General features: G+C 44.2%; 1 long non-coding RNA gene across 1 annotated transcript; it reads right to left on the bottom strand.

Moving 5' to 3' along the window:
• Positions 1-7,523: 7,523 nt before the first annotated feature.
• LOC123586489 lies at positions 7,524-8,717 on the bottom strand. The gene is made up of 2 exons (XR_006706825.1): positions 8,223-8,717; positions 7,524-7,819 (listed from the first exon to the last, which is right to left on the bottom strand). It is a non-coding gene; the product is annotated as an uncharacterized LOC123586489 (long non-coding RNA).
• Positions 8,718-12,742: the final 4,025 nt, after the last annotated feature.

The following is a 12,742-nucleotide window of genomic DNA, read 5'->3' as shown; positions in this document are numbered from 1 at the left end:
TTAGTTTAAATTTATGTATGCATTTCTTTAGTATTTATTTTTTCAAGTTTTTATTTAAATTCCAATTGGTTAACATACAGTGTATGTTAATTTCAGGTATAGAATGTAATCATCCATCACTTACATACAACAGCCTGTGATCCTCACTGCTAGCGCCCTCCATAGCCCATCACCCATTTAACCCATGCCCCTGCCCACCTCACTTATAGTAACTCTCCATTTGCTATTTATAGTTAAGAGTCTGGTTTCTGGTTGATTTTTATTTCTTTCAATATGTGAGGGGTCACATTTATTGATTTGCATTTCTGAAACATCCTGGCTTTACAGGGAAAAAACCCTTCATCACGGTCAATGATCCTTTTCATGTGATCCTGAATTTGGTTTGCTTGCATGTTACTGGGAATTATTCATCCATATTCATCACGGGGATACTGGCCTATAGATTTATGTTCAGGTAGTATCCTTTCTGGCTCCCTAGCAGGGTAATTCCAGTCTCATGAAATGAGTTTGGTGGTGTTCATTCCTTTTGAATCAGTGAGAGGACTGCTGCTAGTTCTTCTACAAACGTTTGGTTAAATTCACCAATGAATCCACCTGGTCCTGGGGTTTTCTTCCTTGGCAGAACTTCGATTACTGATTCAATTTACTTACATTGGTTATCTTTTTGTATTGATACAGTCTTCCTTTAATGGGTCTGTGCAAACCTTCTATGTCTTCCTGATACAATCTTGGTAGGTTGTGTGTTTCTAAGAACCTATCCATTTCTTCTAGGTAGGTAGTTTTCTGTCATCTAATTTGGCCATAGTTGCCACTTTGTCTGCTTTATGTTTCTTTGGTATAAGGCATAATATCTTCTCCTTTATTTATAATTCTTTTGAATTTGGTCCTCTTTATGTCTTAGCATAGTCTATGTATAGGCCTGACAATTTTGTTTCACTCTTCTGAAAACCCGCTGTTGATCTTCTTCATATTTTCTATTGATTTCATGGTCTGTTTCATTGGTTTCCACTCTCATATGGATTAATTTCCCCCTTTTGAGAACATTGGGAATAGATTGTTTTTTTCTTCTAGTTCTTAGAAGTTAAATGTAGGTTGTTCATTTGAGTCTCAAATCTGTCCTCCATGCATGCAAATCCAGTGACTCATCAGAGAACCTTCAATAGGTCTTTTCTGTCCTATTTCTCATTCTCAGAACTCTGCGAAATAGAATCCGAAAATTTATTTGAAGACACAATCAATGAAAACTTCCCTAATGAGGGGAAGGAAACAGATCCAGAGCAGGAGGCACAAAGAACCCCCATTATATTCAACAGAAGCAGATCCACACCAAGCCGTATAGTAATTAAAACCAAAAATGTCGTGATAAAGAAAAATTTTCACAGCAAGAAAACAAAAGTTGACAGTTACCTACGAGGGAAACCCCATAAGGTTATCACTGGATGTATTTCAGAAGAAACTTTGAAACTGTAAGTGAGCAGCACGGTTTGGTGCCGAATGGAAAACATCTGCAGCCAAAGAGAGTCTATCCAGCAAACTATCATATAGATGGAAAGAGAGATGAAGAGGTTCCGAAATAAATACTAAGCGAGTTCACAACCAACAAACCACACATGCAAGAAATGTTAAAGGGGACTCTTTAAGTGGAAAAGAAACACCTAAAGTGACAATATTAAAGTGTGAAACGCAAAAGCAATGAAAATGAGTATATCTGTAAAACATCAGTCAAGGTGTTCACAATATGAAAGGTCGAAATAGGCACGCTACATAGCTACAACACTGGGAGGAGAGGAGTAAAGAACTGGTTCAAACTTAAACAACTATCAACTTAATATAGACTCCTATATGCAGAAGTGGTTAGGTACAAACCTAATAATACCCACAAATAAAACACTACTAATACATATGCAGAGTATAAAGACAAACAATTTTAACTGTGAAACTGAAGAAACCCAGCAAATCAAAAAAAGAAAAAGAGAACAAAGGATCAGAAAAAATCAGAAATAACCAATATTAAGTAGTAATAGGACAAGTACATGTCTATCAATTACTTTGAATAGAAACAGAATAAATGCTCAAATCAAAGGCACTGGGTGACAGATAGGGGCAACTGGATGGTTTAATCGCTTGAGATTTCGACTCTTGATTTCGGTTCAGGCTATGATCGCAGGATCATGGGATTGAGCCCCAATTGGGCTCTGCACTGAGCATGGAACTTGGTGAGGATTCATTCTCATTCTCATTCTCTCTCTCTCTTGGTCTCTCTGTTCCCTCATTCCCCCCACCCCACCCTCCCATGCCTGTGCTCTCTCTCTTCATAATAAAAGGCACTGGGTGATAGAATGAGTAAATATATAGGACCCATCTATCTTCTACCGACAAGAGACTAATTACAGATCTAAGGTTTCAAAAGAAATCTGCAGTAGCAATACCTTTATCAGACAAAATAGATTTAAAAATAAAACTGTAACAAGAGACAAAGAAGGACACTATAATAATAAAAGATACAATCCAAAAAAAAGATAGAACAATTGTAAACATATATGCACTCACCCTGAGAGCATCCAAATTCACAAAGCAGTCCAAAACTAAAGAATTGATAGTCATCCAATAATAGTAGGGAACTTTAACACCCCAATGACATCAATGGAGAGATATTTCCATCAGAAAATCAACAAGGAAGTAGAGACTTTGAATGATAGAGTTGACCAGGTGGACTTAACCGATATATTTTAGACATTCCATCCTAAAACAGCACAATACACATTCTTTTCACGTGCACATAGAACATTCCCCACATCGATAAAATATTTGGTCATAAAACAAGCCAAAACAAAATCAAACCGATAGACACCATACCATGAGTCTTTTCAGACCACAATGCTATGAAACTAGAAGTCTACAACAAGAAAAAAAAAACTGGAAAAGGCACAAAATCATGGAAGTTAAATAACATGCTACTAAACAATCAATGGCTCAACCAACAAATCAAAAAGAAAATCCAAAAAAACATGGAAACAAATGAAAATGAAAACACAACAATCCAAACTTCTGTAAAGCAGGAAAACTGGTTCTAACAGGGAAGTTTATAACAATACAAGTCTGCCTCAGGAAAAAAAAGAAACAAAAAAACAAACACTGAAGTAAATTCCATAACTTCATAAAAAAGAAAACCAGACAAAGGACAAAAAACAAAACTCACAAAGGACAGAATGAAGAAAATAATTAAAATCAAAAAAGAAATAAATGATGTAGAGATTAAAACTATGCACCCGATGCACCAAAAACGGATGAGGCAGTATGTGAAATCCTATCATACCGAGAGAGGAAGGGTGATGGTGTGAAACTGTCCAGAGTCAAGCAAGAATGGGGCAAGGCAAAAACAACCTCCAGTGCAGAGAGACAGGGGCGAAAAAAATGAAAACACTCCCTCCCGGATGCAGGGCGGTATCCACGCATAAACAATTCCCCGCTCCAAGTGGTAGTGCAAACATAACCTACTTCTTGTCCTAGACGTAACCCTAACACTAACCCAAACCCAACAGCTAAACATAACAGCTAACCCTAACCAAAATCCTATTACTAAACCCTGTCCCTATCCCTACGCCTACACCCAAACCTAACCCTACCGAACTGAGAAAGTAAACAAACCCTGAACTAACCCTATCTTGTGCCTAAACCTCTAACCCTAACCCTATAATCTAACTATAAAACCCTAACCCTAATGCTCTAACTTTACCCGCAAACCCTAAAATTATAAAACCTAAAACTAACCCTAACCATAAAACTCTAACACTAACCCTAACGCTAACTGCTAATTGAATCTCCACACCCATAACCCAAACCCAAGTCCTAGACCTAGACCTCACCTTATCGCTAAACCTAACGCAAACCCTAACAGTAATGCTATCAACTTACCCTAACCCCACCATCTAACCATTACCCTAATCCTCAACCCAAACCATAACCCTAAACCTAAGCCTAACCCAAGCCCAAACCTAATGCCTAAACCTAACTCTAACTCCAAACCCTAACCCTTAACCATAACACTAAACACTAACCGTAACCCTAAACATAACCCTAATGCATAAACCTAACTCTAACCGCTAACACTAACCCCTAACACCAACCCTAACTGTAACCCTAACCCCTAACACCAAACCCAATCCCAAACACTAACCCAACGCACACAACACACAGAAATAGTGTCACATGCACACTGGGGAAGTCCCTGGTCAGAACATTAATCCTAGTTAAGGATGTTTCTAGATGGGGACCCAAATCCTATCTCTGAGAACACCACAAACAAATGGCCCAAAGCGGTACAGAATTACTCGACATGGAATATCGAACATCATCATGACGTTTCCAATGCCCGCATGGAGCAGCACAAGGGGGCTGATGAGGCCCAACTGAAGATGGCACACACACGAGGCTGGTCCTGGAACACAAAGACTAAGCCTGAACAGCCCGTTCTGATGAGGCCCACACACAATCCTCTGGGGAGACCACTACACTGCAGAGGTTCAGCACTTGGAGCTTCCTGGGACCTAACCCTAACCTTAACTGTGACACTCACAGAAGCTCAAACTAAACCCCACCCCAACTCTAAACCTAACCCTACACATGACCCGCAACCGCGCATGGACCCTCATTCAGCCCTCAGGGTGATCATGGCACTGGTGTCGCTTTGGCCCTGGCAACATCCATGGAACGAACCTTAACCTTGGCAAAAGCTTTCTCCTAATGGGGACCCAATTCCTAAGTCTGAATACATGACGGACATGGGGCCCAGAAGCAGAGGAGGATTATGTGGCATGGAACCTGGAACATCACCATGCCATTTCCAAACACCAGAAGGAGCTCCACAGGGGACTTCTTGAGGTCTAACCGAGGAGTGGCACTGGCACCCAAAACTCAGCCTGACTGGGACCCTCCTTAGACCCCTCCACTCAGCCTTGTGGGGTGACAATGGCCCTACTGGGGGTATAGTGCCAGGAGCCTCCTGTGACCAAGCCCTAATCTTAACAGTGACCCACAGTATACACGTGAACCTAAACCTCACCTCAATTTTAACACTCACCCTACACCTGACTCGCACCATGCATGTGCCCTCATATCATCGATTCAGGGAGGTCACAGGACTGGTGTCACTTCAGCCCTGGAGATTTCCCTGGCCAAAACCCTAACTGTAGCTAAGGCTTTCTGCATATGGAGACCGAATTTCCACAGTCTGACAAGAGCAGGCACAATTGGTTGAGAAGCGGTGCAGGATAATTGTGTGTGAATCGTGGAACATCACCATGCCATTTCCAAAGCAGGGCGTCAGATGCACAGGAGGATTCCTGAGGCCTATCGAAGGGTGCGGATATAGGTGTGGGGCCGTGGAGCACAAAGACTAATGCTGACAGGTACCCTTCCTTCTGCACTCCAGTCAGCCATTCAGGGAGACAACTGCACTGCTGTAGGTTCAGGGTCTAGAACCTCCTGGGAACTAATCTCAACCATAAACAGAAACGTAACCCTAACGCTACACCTAAACCTAACACGAACTCTCACACTAACTCTAAACCAGACCCACACCGCCCATGTGCCCACATTTCAGCCCTCCATGGAATTCACGAGAATGGTATCATTTCGGCCCTGGAGAAGTCCCTGTACCGAACCCTAACCCTAGCTAAGGCTCTCTCCCCATGGAGACCCAATTCCAAAGTCTGATAACAGCACACACATGGGTTCCAGAATCGGTGCAGAAATACTCAACATAACATGGAACATCACCATGTCATATCCAAAGCAGGACGGCAGCTACAACAAAGGATTTATGAGTACTAGACGAAGAGCATTCCATACACTTGTCTGGACCTTGTACCCAAAGACAAATCCTTACTGGAAACCTCCCTTGTGTACTCCACTCAGCCCTTCGGGGAGACAACTTCGGGGAGAGGGCTGTACGAGGGGATTCCTGAGCCCCACCAGAAGGGTGGCCCACACATTTGACTGGCCATGGAACCAAAAGACTAATCCTGACCGGCACCCTCCCTTGTGTACTCCACTGAAACCTTCAGGGAGACAACTCCACTGCTGTGGGTTCAGTACCTTGAGCCTCCTGGGACGTAACCCTGACCTAACCCTAACCATAACCATAACCCACACCCTACACCTGACAATATCACAATAACTCTAAAACAGACCCAGAGCCAAGAATGTGCCCTCATGTCACCCTCCATGGATTCACAACACTGGTGTCACTTTAGACCTGGCAATGTCCCTGGACCGAAACCTAACCCTAGGTAACACTAGCTAAGGCTCTCTCCCCATGGGGACCCAAAACCAAGTGTGACAACACCACGCACCTGGGGTCCAGAAGCGGTGCAGGATCACTCGGCATAGAATCTGGAACAACACCATGTCCTTTCAAAGACCTGGCTGCGGCATCCCGAGAGGATTCCAGAGGCCTCACTGACCAGTGGCCCAAAGAGTTGTGTGGTATTGGAAGCCCAAGACTAATCCTGAACAGCACCCTACCATGTGCCCTCACCTTATTCCTTTGGGAAGACAACTGCACTGCTGTGGGTTCAGCGCCTGGAGCATCCTGGGTCCTAACACTACCCTAAACCTAACCTAACCAGAACCTTCAACCGAAACCTAATCCTATCTCAACCACTAACCCTCCACTTGACCATCACCGTCGCATGGGCTCTCACTTCATCCCTGGAGGGACATCACGAGACTGGAGTCGCTTTGGACCTGGCGACGTCCAGGGACAGTACCTTAACCCTAGCTAAGGCTCTCTCCCCATGTGGACCCAATACCAAAGTCTGATAACACCACATGCCTGGGCTCCAGAAGCAGTGCAGGATCACTTGGGATAGAACCTGGGAGGTCCCCATGTGCTTTCGAAGGCCTGGCTGCAGCTGCCTATAGGATTCCTGAGGCCTACTACACCAGTGACCCATAGAGTTGTCAGGCCTTGGAACCAAAAGACTAATGCTGACTAGCACCCCCCCTTCTACACTCAGCCCAGCAGGGAGACAACTGCACTGCTGTGCTTTCAGTGCCTGGAGTCTCCTGGGACCTTATTCTAACCCTAACCCTAAACGTAATCCTAACCAGAACCCTCAACTGAAACCTAATCCTATCTTGAAGAGTGTGTGCCACTCTTCAGTTGGGCCTCAGCACCCTCCTTGTGCAACTCCATGCCGGCAGTGGAATTGACATGATGATGTTCCAATTCCAAACCGAATAATACTTCAGGGGTCTGGGCCCTATGGGCGTGGTGTTCTCAGAATTCGGAACTCGATCCCTATTGGGAGAGAGCCATCATCTGGTTAGGGTATGTTCCAGCGACATAAGCATGGCTGAAGCGACACCAGTCCCTTGAGCTACATGGAGGGCTGAATAGGGCGCATGCACAGGTGCAGGTCAGATGTAGGGTTACGGTTAGAGTTGGTGAGGTTGGTGTCTATAGTTATGTTCATTGTTATAGTTCTGTTCATAGTTATGTTCATGGTGAGGTTGGCGTGTATAGTTATGTTCATTATTGGGTTTGGGGTTAAGTCCTAGGTGGCTCCAAGCGATAAACCAACAGCAATGCAGTGAGCTTCCCGGAGGGCTCAGTGAAGGGCATATTGCAGGTTGTCCGTCATGCTTAGTCTTTGTTTGCCAGGGCAAGCCTCCATCGTGGGCCATTCTTTGATTGAGCCTCAGCAACCACTTCTGCAGCAACATCTGGGCTTTGGATATTACATGGTGATATTCCACATTCCACACCGAGTAATACTCCTCCTCCTCTGGACTCCATATGTGTGGTATCCTCAGACTAAAGAATTGGGTCACCATCAATAGAGAGCCTTAGTTTGAGTTAGGGTTTGCTTCAGGGCCATAAACAGCACTGAAGCAACACTACTTACGTTATCTACATGGGGTGTTGGATGAGGGACCATGTGCATGTGAGGGTCTGGTGTAGGATTAGCGTTAGAGTTGGAGTGAGGTTTAGGTTGAGGAGTACTGCGAGGGTCACAGTTAGGGTTAGGGTCCAGGAGGCCCTAGGTGCTGAAACCCAAGCAGTGCAGTGATCTCCCTGGAGGGCTGAGGGAGGCCGCATTGGAGGGTGCCAGCCAGGCTTAGTCTTTAGGGGCTAGGGCCAGCCTCGGTTATGGACCACATTTTGGTTGAGCCTCAGCAACCCCCTTGTGCAGCTCCCTCTGGGCTTTGGAAATTACCTGGTCATGTTCCACGTTCCATGCCGAGGAATCCGGCTCCTCTTCTGAACCCCACGTGAGTGGTTTGCACAGAAGTAAGTATTGGGTCACCATGGGGAGACAGCCTAAAATGGAGTTAGGGTTCGGTCCAGGGACGTAAGCAGGGCCGAAGTGACAGCAGTCCCGTGATCTCCCTGGAGGGCTGAAGTGAGGGTCCCTGCGAGGGTGCGGGTCAGTTGTAGGCTATGTTTAGAATAGGGGTGATGTTTAGCTTGTGGGGTACTTTGAAGGTCATGGTTATTGTTAGGTCTCACGAGGCTCTAGGTGCAACAACCCCAGGAAGGATGTGGTCTCCCAGAAGGGCTGAGTGTATCCCACATGGGATTGTGCTGATCAGGCTTTGTCTTTGAGTGCCCGATCAAGCCTCTCGTGTGAGAGGTCCCAGCAGGTCCCGCGGGGCGGGCGCCAGTCACTTCTGGACACCCGAGTTCGCCTTCCGGCCTGAACCCCTGAGGGACCCTCTGGGATCCCCGAGGCTGTCCGCGGGGCGAGAGCCGCTACGGAAAGCTCTAGTGAGAGGCAAACCCCGAGGACGCCGCGGCCGAAGCCCGCTCCCCCTGCCGCTCCCGCCCCAGCTGCAGTTCGAGGAGACGCCCATTCGTCCCCCGGCCCCCACCCCGAGTGCCCACCGCGGCCCTCCAAGTGGGACCCCGACTCACCGCTCCTCAGGCCCCTGGCTTCCGCGGTTACCATGGCAACGGCGCACCCGTGCGCCGTAGCGCCGTCCGGAGCGCTGCGGTTCCGGCAGCGCGCGAGGGTCAAGGTTGGCAGCGTGTGGTGAGAGCGCGGGAGATCACCGGTAGGAGTACATACAAGTGAGTTAAATGCGTCCAGATCGGTGGCGTGCGGGGTTTTTTTTATTTGGTAAAATTTTCTATAATATGGTCTATGTTTAGTTTACAACTTAAAAAAATAAAATAAAACTTGGGGCGCCTGGGTGGCTCAGTCGGTTGAGCGTCCGACTTTGGCTCAGGTCATGATCTAGGTGTCTGTGAGTTGAGCCTCGCGTCGGGCTCTCTACTGACAACTCAGAGCCTGGAGCCTACTTCGGATTCTGTGTCTCTCTCTCTGCCCCTCCCCGGCTCATGCTCTCTCTCTTTCTGTGAAAAATAAACATTAAAAAAAAATTTTTTTAAATAAAACTTAAAAATAAGGCGTGCACATTGGTTGCCGGGCGCATCTTAAATCTTCTTTTTGGCCTTTGAACCAAAGAATTTTCCAAAAATATGAGGATGCTTTCTGAAAACTAGCAAAGATTGTAATTATAACACGGACAGCTTGCTTAATTTTCTAGTCTGTTGGGGGTCTCTGTCTTATGGTTTGTGGTCATTGTCACCTTGCGTTTCCTGAGAACTCAGAAGTGCCAAGTATGTGTGTGAGGATCTTGGAAATTTACCTATCATTTGGTTGAGGAATTTAAGATCCAAAACAGGCAAAGTTTTAATCGGGAATAAGACAAGGGCTGGAACTGGGGCATCAAAAGAAGCCAGCAGAGAAGGGTCACTTTTACCCAGAAATTGTGTAAATGTCCATATTAATCACAGAGCGAAGACTTCCAAGTTTTGGTAGTAAAGACAACTAGTGAAGGAAAACATTCGTTTCTTTACTATTTCTACCAGAAAACCTTTGAGGAGATAATATTTTAGAAGAGCCCAGAACATTTGAGCTGAAGGCTGAATAGCCTGTTTTAAAATAAATATTTGTTCTAAGACCCAAGCAAAATATTGCTATCATAGATCTGAACTTATAGAATAAAGTTGAAAAAATGTTTAACTATAATTATTAACTTTTTCTTATTCAGAGTAGTTACAGTAGTCAAAATATTAAAGTTCAACATTACAGACAGGAAAAATAGTCTAGAAGCTTTGTCATCTGTTCTCTGGCTCCTGCCATCACCATGCAGCACCTTTGCTCTGCTTAAGCACCGGTTTCCTCCTGAAGTTGTTGGTGGAACAAGACCTATTTAGGTACACAATGTATTATAATATGCATGTACTATGTGTTTCATAACCTGGTTGGAGTTTTTTTTTTTTAATATCTGGATGGAAGATGACTTCTTGATCGTGCATGAATCTGTTTTTAATTAATCTTCATTGGGTCTGAAGAATTCCCAAATACGACTGCTGATGTAAAGGCTTAAATGGATTTAGATCCTGCAAGTTAAACAGAATTCTTAAAGATTATTTTTAGTGCTCTGAATGCTAGAAAGGATAGAAAGACTCTAAGTAGGTCCAAGAAACCTAAAAGCAAAGGGCCTTGTTCTCCTCTTAACTCCACGTCAGAAAACAGCTGCATGATTCATTAGGCAAACCAGGTTAGAAACAGCCTTATAAAGGAGAATCCTGGCCTGAGGGTGACCCAGATGCCACAGAAAGACTTCCATGATCCCCTCTGACTCCTATCCCCTGCCCCCCAAGTTTGGCATGAGAATTTTTTTTTATTTTTTTTTTAATATTTTTATTTATTTTTGAGACAGAGAGAGACAGAGCATGAACAGGGGAGGGGCAGAGAGAGAGGGGGACACAGAATCCGAAGCAGGCTCCAGGCTCTGAGCTGTCAGCACAGAGCCCGATGCGGGGCTCAAACCCACGAACCGTGAGATCATGACCTGAGCCGAAGTCAGACGCTTAACCAACTGAGCCACCCAGGCGCCCCTGGCATAAGAATATTAAAAAAAGCCATTGGATCCGAAGGGGCCAAATGGATGTGCAAGAGACAAATCTTAGCAACAACCTGTGGGTACTAACAACTGTACTAACAATGCAGCTAAGACAGTGAAATTCTGGTATACAAAAGCTGAAGGAGCAGAGGAGTTAAAAAGTATTCAAGCCCCCTGGAAATTAGGTCTGCTCCAGAAAATTATGGTAGGGGGAGAGGTTTCCAAATTGATTGAAATTATTTTTTTCTACCCTAAGAGAACGGGGCTTCTGAATAGAAATTATGTTAATTATTATTGTATTTCTTGAATTCCATAGTTTATAGCTTAGGAATCATGTTCTTTATACAGTGTTAATTTCTGATGAAATAACAGGATAGAATAACCAGTTGAAAGTTACTCCAAGGTAACTTAACATGCTAAATTAATAATTATATTTCATTGATTGATGGCATATCACATGCTAAGTACTACGCTACTATCGCTAATTCCCATAGCAACTCTTCGAAGGTGGTATTCTTATTCTTGAAACTGACACTCAGCAAAGTTGAATCACCTACCTAAAACCATACAACTAGGAAAGGGCTGAACCAGGATTTGAACATAGGGCAGCCTGGTTTAAATCACCACAGGATTGCCACTGGTAGCTATAAACTAATTAAATATTAGGGGATGCCTGTCCAAAATGGTAATTTGATTTCAAAATGATCTATTTGGAGCCATTCTTTGGGCCGTAATTATATACTAATGCCATTCTTGGAGTGTCGCTGAAGAACTACTTCTGTAGATCACTCATCTCCACAGTTGAGAGAACGTCCATTGTTTTTGCCTGTTGTTCAGCTTTCCACCTCTGGTTATAGCACCAGTTTTCCAGGAGGGAGCCTCCTTGGTACACCCTCTGTCCATGTGGTTGGGGGGAGCTAATCCCACTCCAGACTGAGTCCTGGCCAAGCAGTGTTTCCTACATTTGGTTATAACGTAGGATATAATGTCATATATCTTGGTTATAACGATCAGGTCAGGAAAAAAATCATAGAACACAAATCAATGCAATCAAGCTAATCCTGAATTTTTGCCAGAGCTGTAAGTAAATGGGCATTCTTTTTTTCAGCAGGGGTTGATGAGGTCAGCCTCAGTTGCTACTGGCCGTCTTGCCACCCTGTGGGGAGAGTTTGACAGAGCAATGGAAGAGCCAAGAAGTGAACAAGAGATTGAAACCCGATGCCATCACTTGAGCCCTGGTGGTAGACATGCCTGAAGCCATTTTTTATTTTCCTTTTTCAGGTATTACAGTCAACTACTTTTTTCAGAGTCATCCAAAAAAGGATTATATTTCTGTAACTTGCAATATCAGTGCCCCATGATGTGGAAGGGGAAAAATACAGTATGGTTTTATTTTAGAAACATTCTATCCTTTGGGGTAAATACATGAAATTTGAGAAGGATAAAATTGCAGTTAGGTGTTTCACTGGTGGATGAACAACTGTGCTTGAATATCACTGGTTAGAGGATCAACGTTAACCTGGAGGCAGGTTTCTAGCAGGATGCTCTGGTGTTCTATCACCCTCTCCATCTCAAAATCTTTGTGTCAGTGACTTAATTATAGCCCTATAAGGCATACTTGTGAGATGACCCAAGGCTCAGAATAGTAAATAATGTGATAGAGGATGGCAGAATGAAAATCTAAAATCAAAAGATAAATAGAAATGTAATAGACAAAGAAGTGGGAAAAGGCATTCCGAAAAATTTCTAAAAAGGCATGAAGCCACAAAATAAATAGCACAATAAATTCATAAGTAGATTGTAACAGGCAGAGAATATGTGG

The sequence above is a fragment of the Leopardus geoffroyi genome, chromosome C3 (assembly GCF_018350155.1).
Source record: "Leopardus geoffroyi isolate Oge1 chromosome C3, O.geoffroyi_Oge1_pat1.0, whole genome shotgun sequence".
Taxonomy (NCBI): Eukaryota; Metazoa; Chordata; class Mammalia; order Carnivora; family Felidae; genus Leopardus; species Leopardus geoffroyi.
This window is presented reverse-complemented; position numbering and strand designations above follow the sequence as displayed.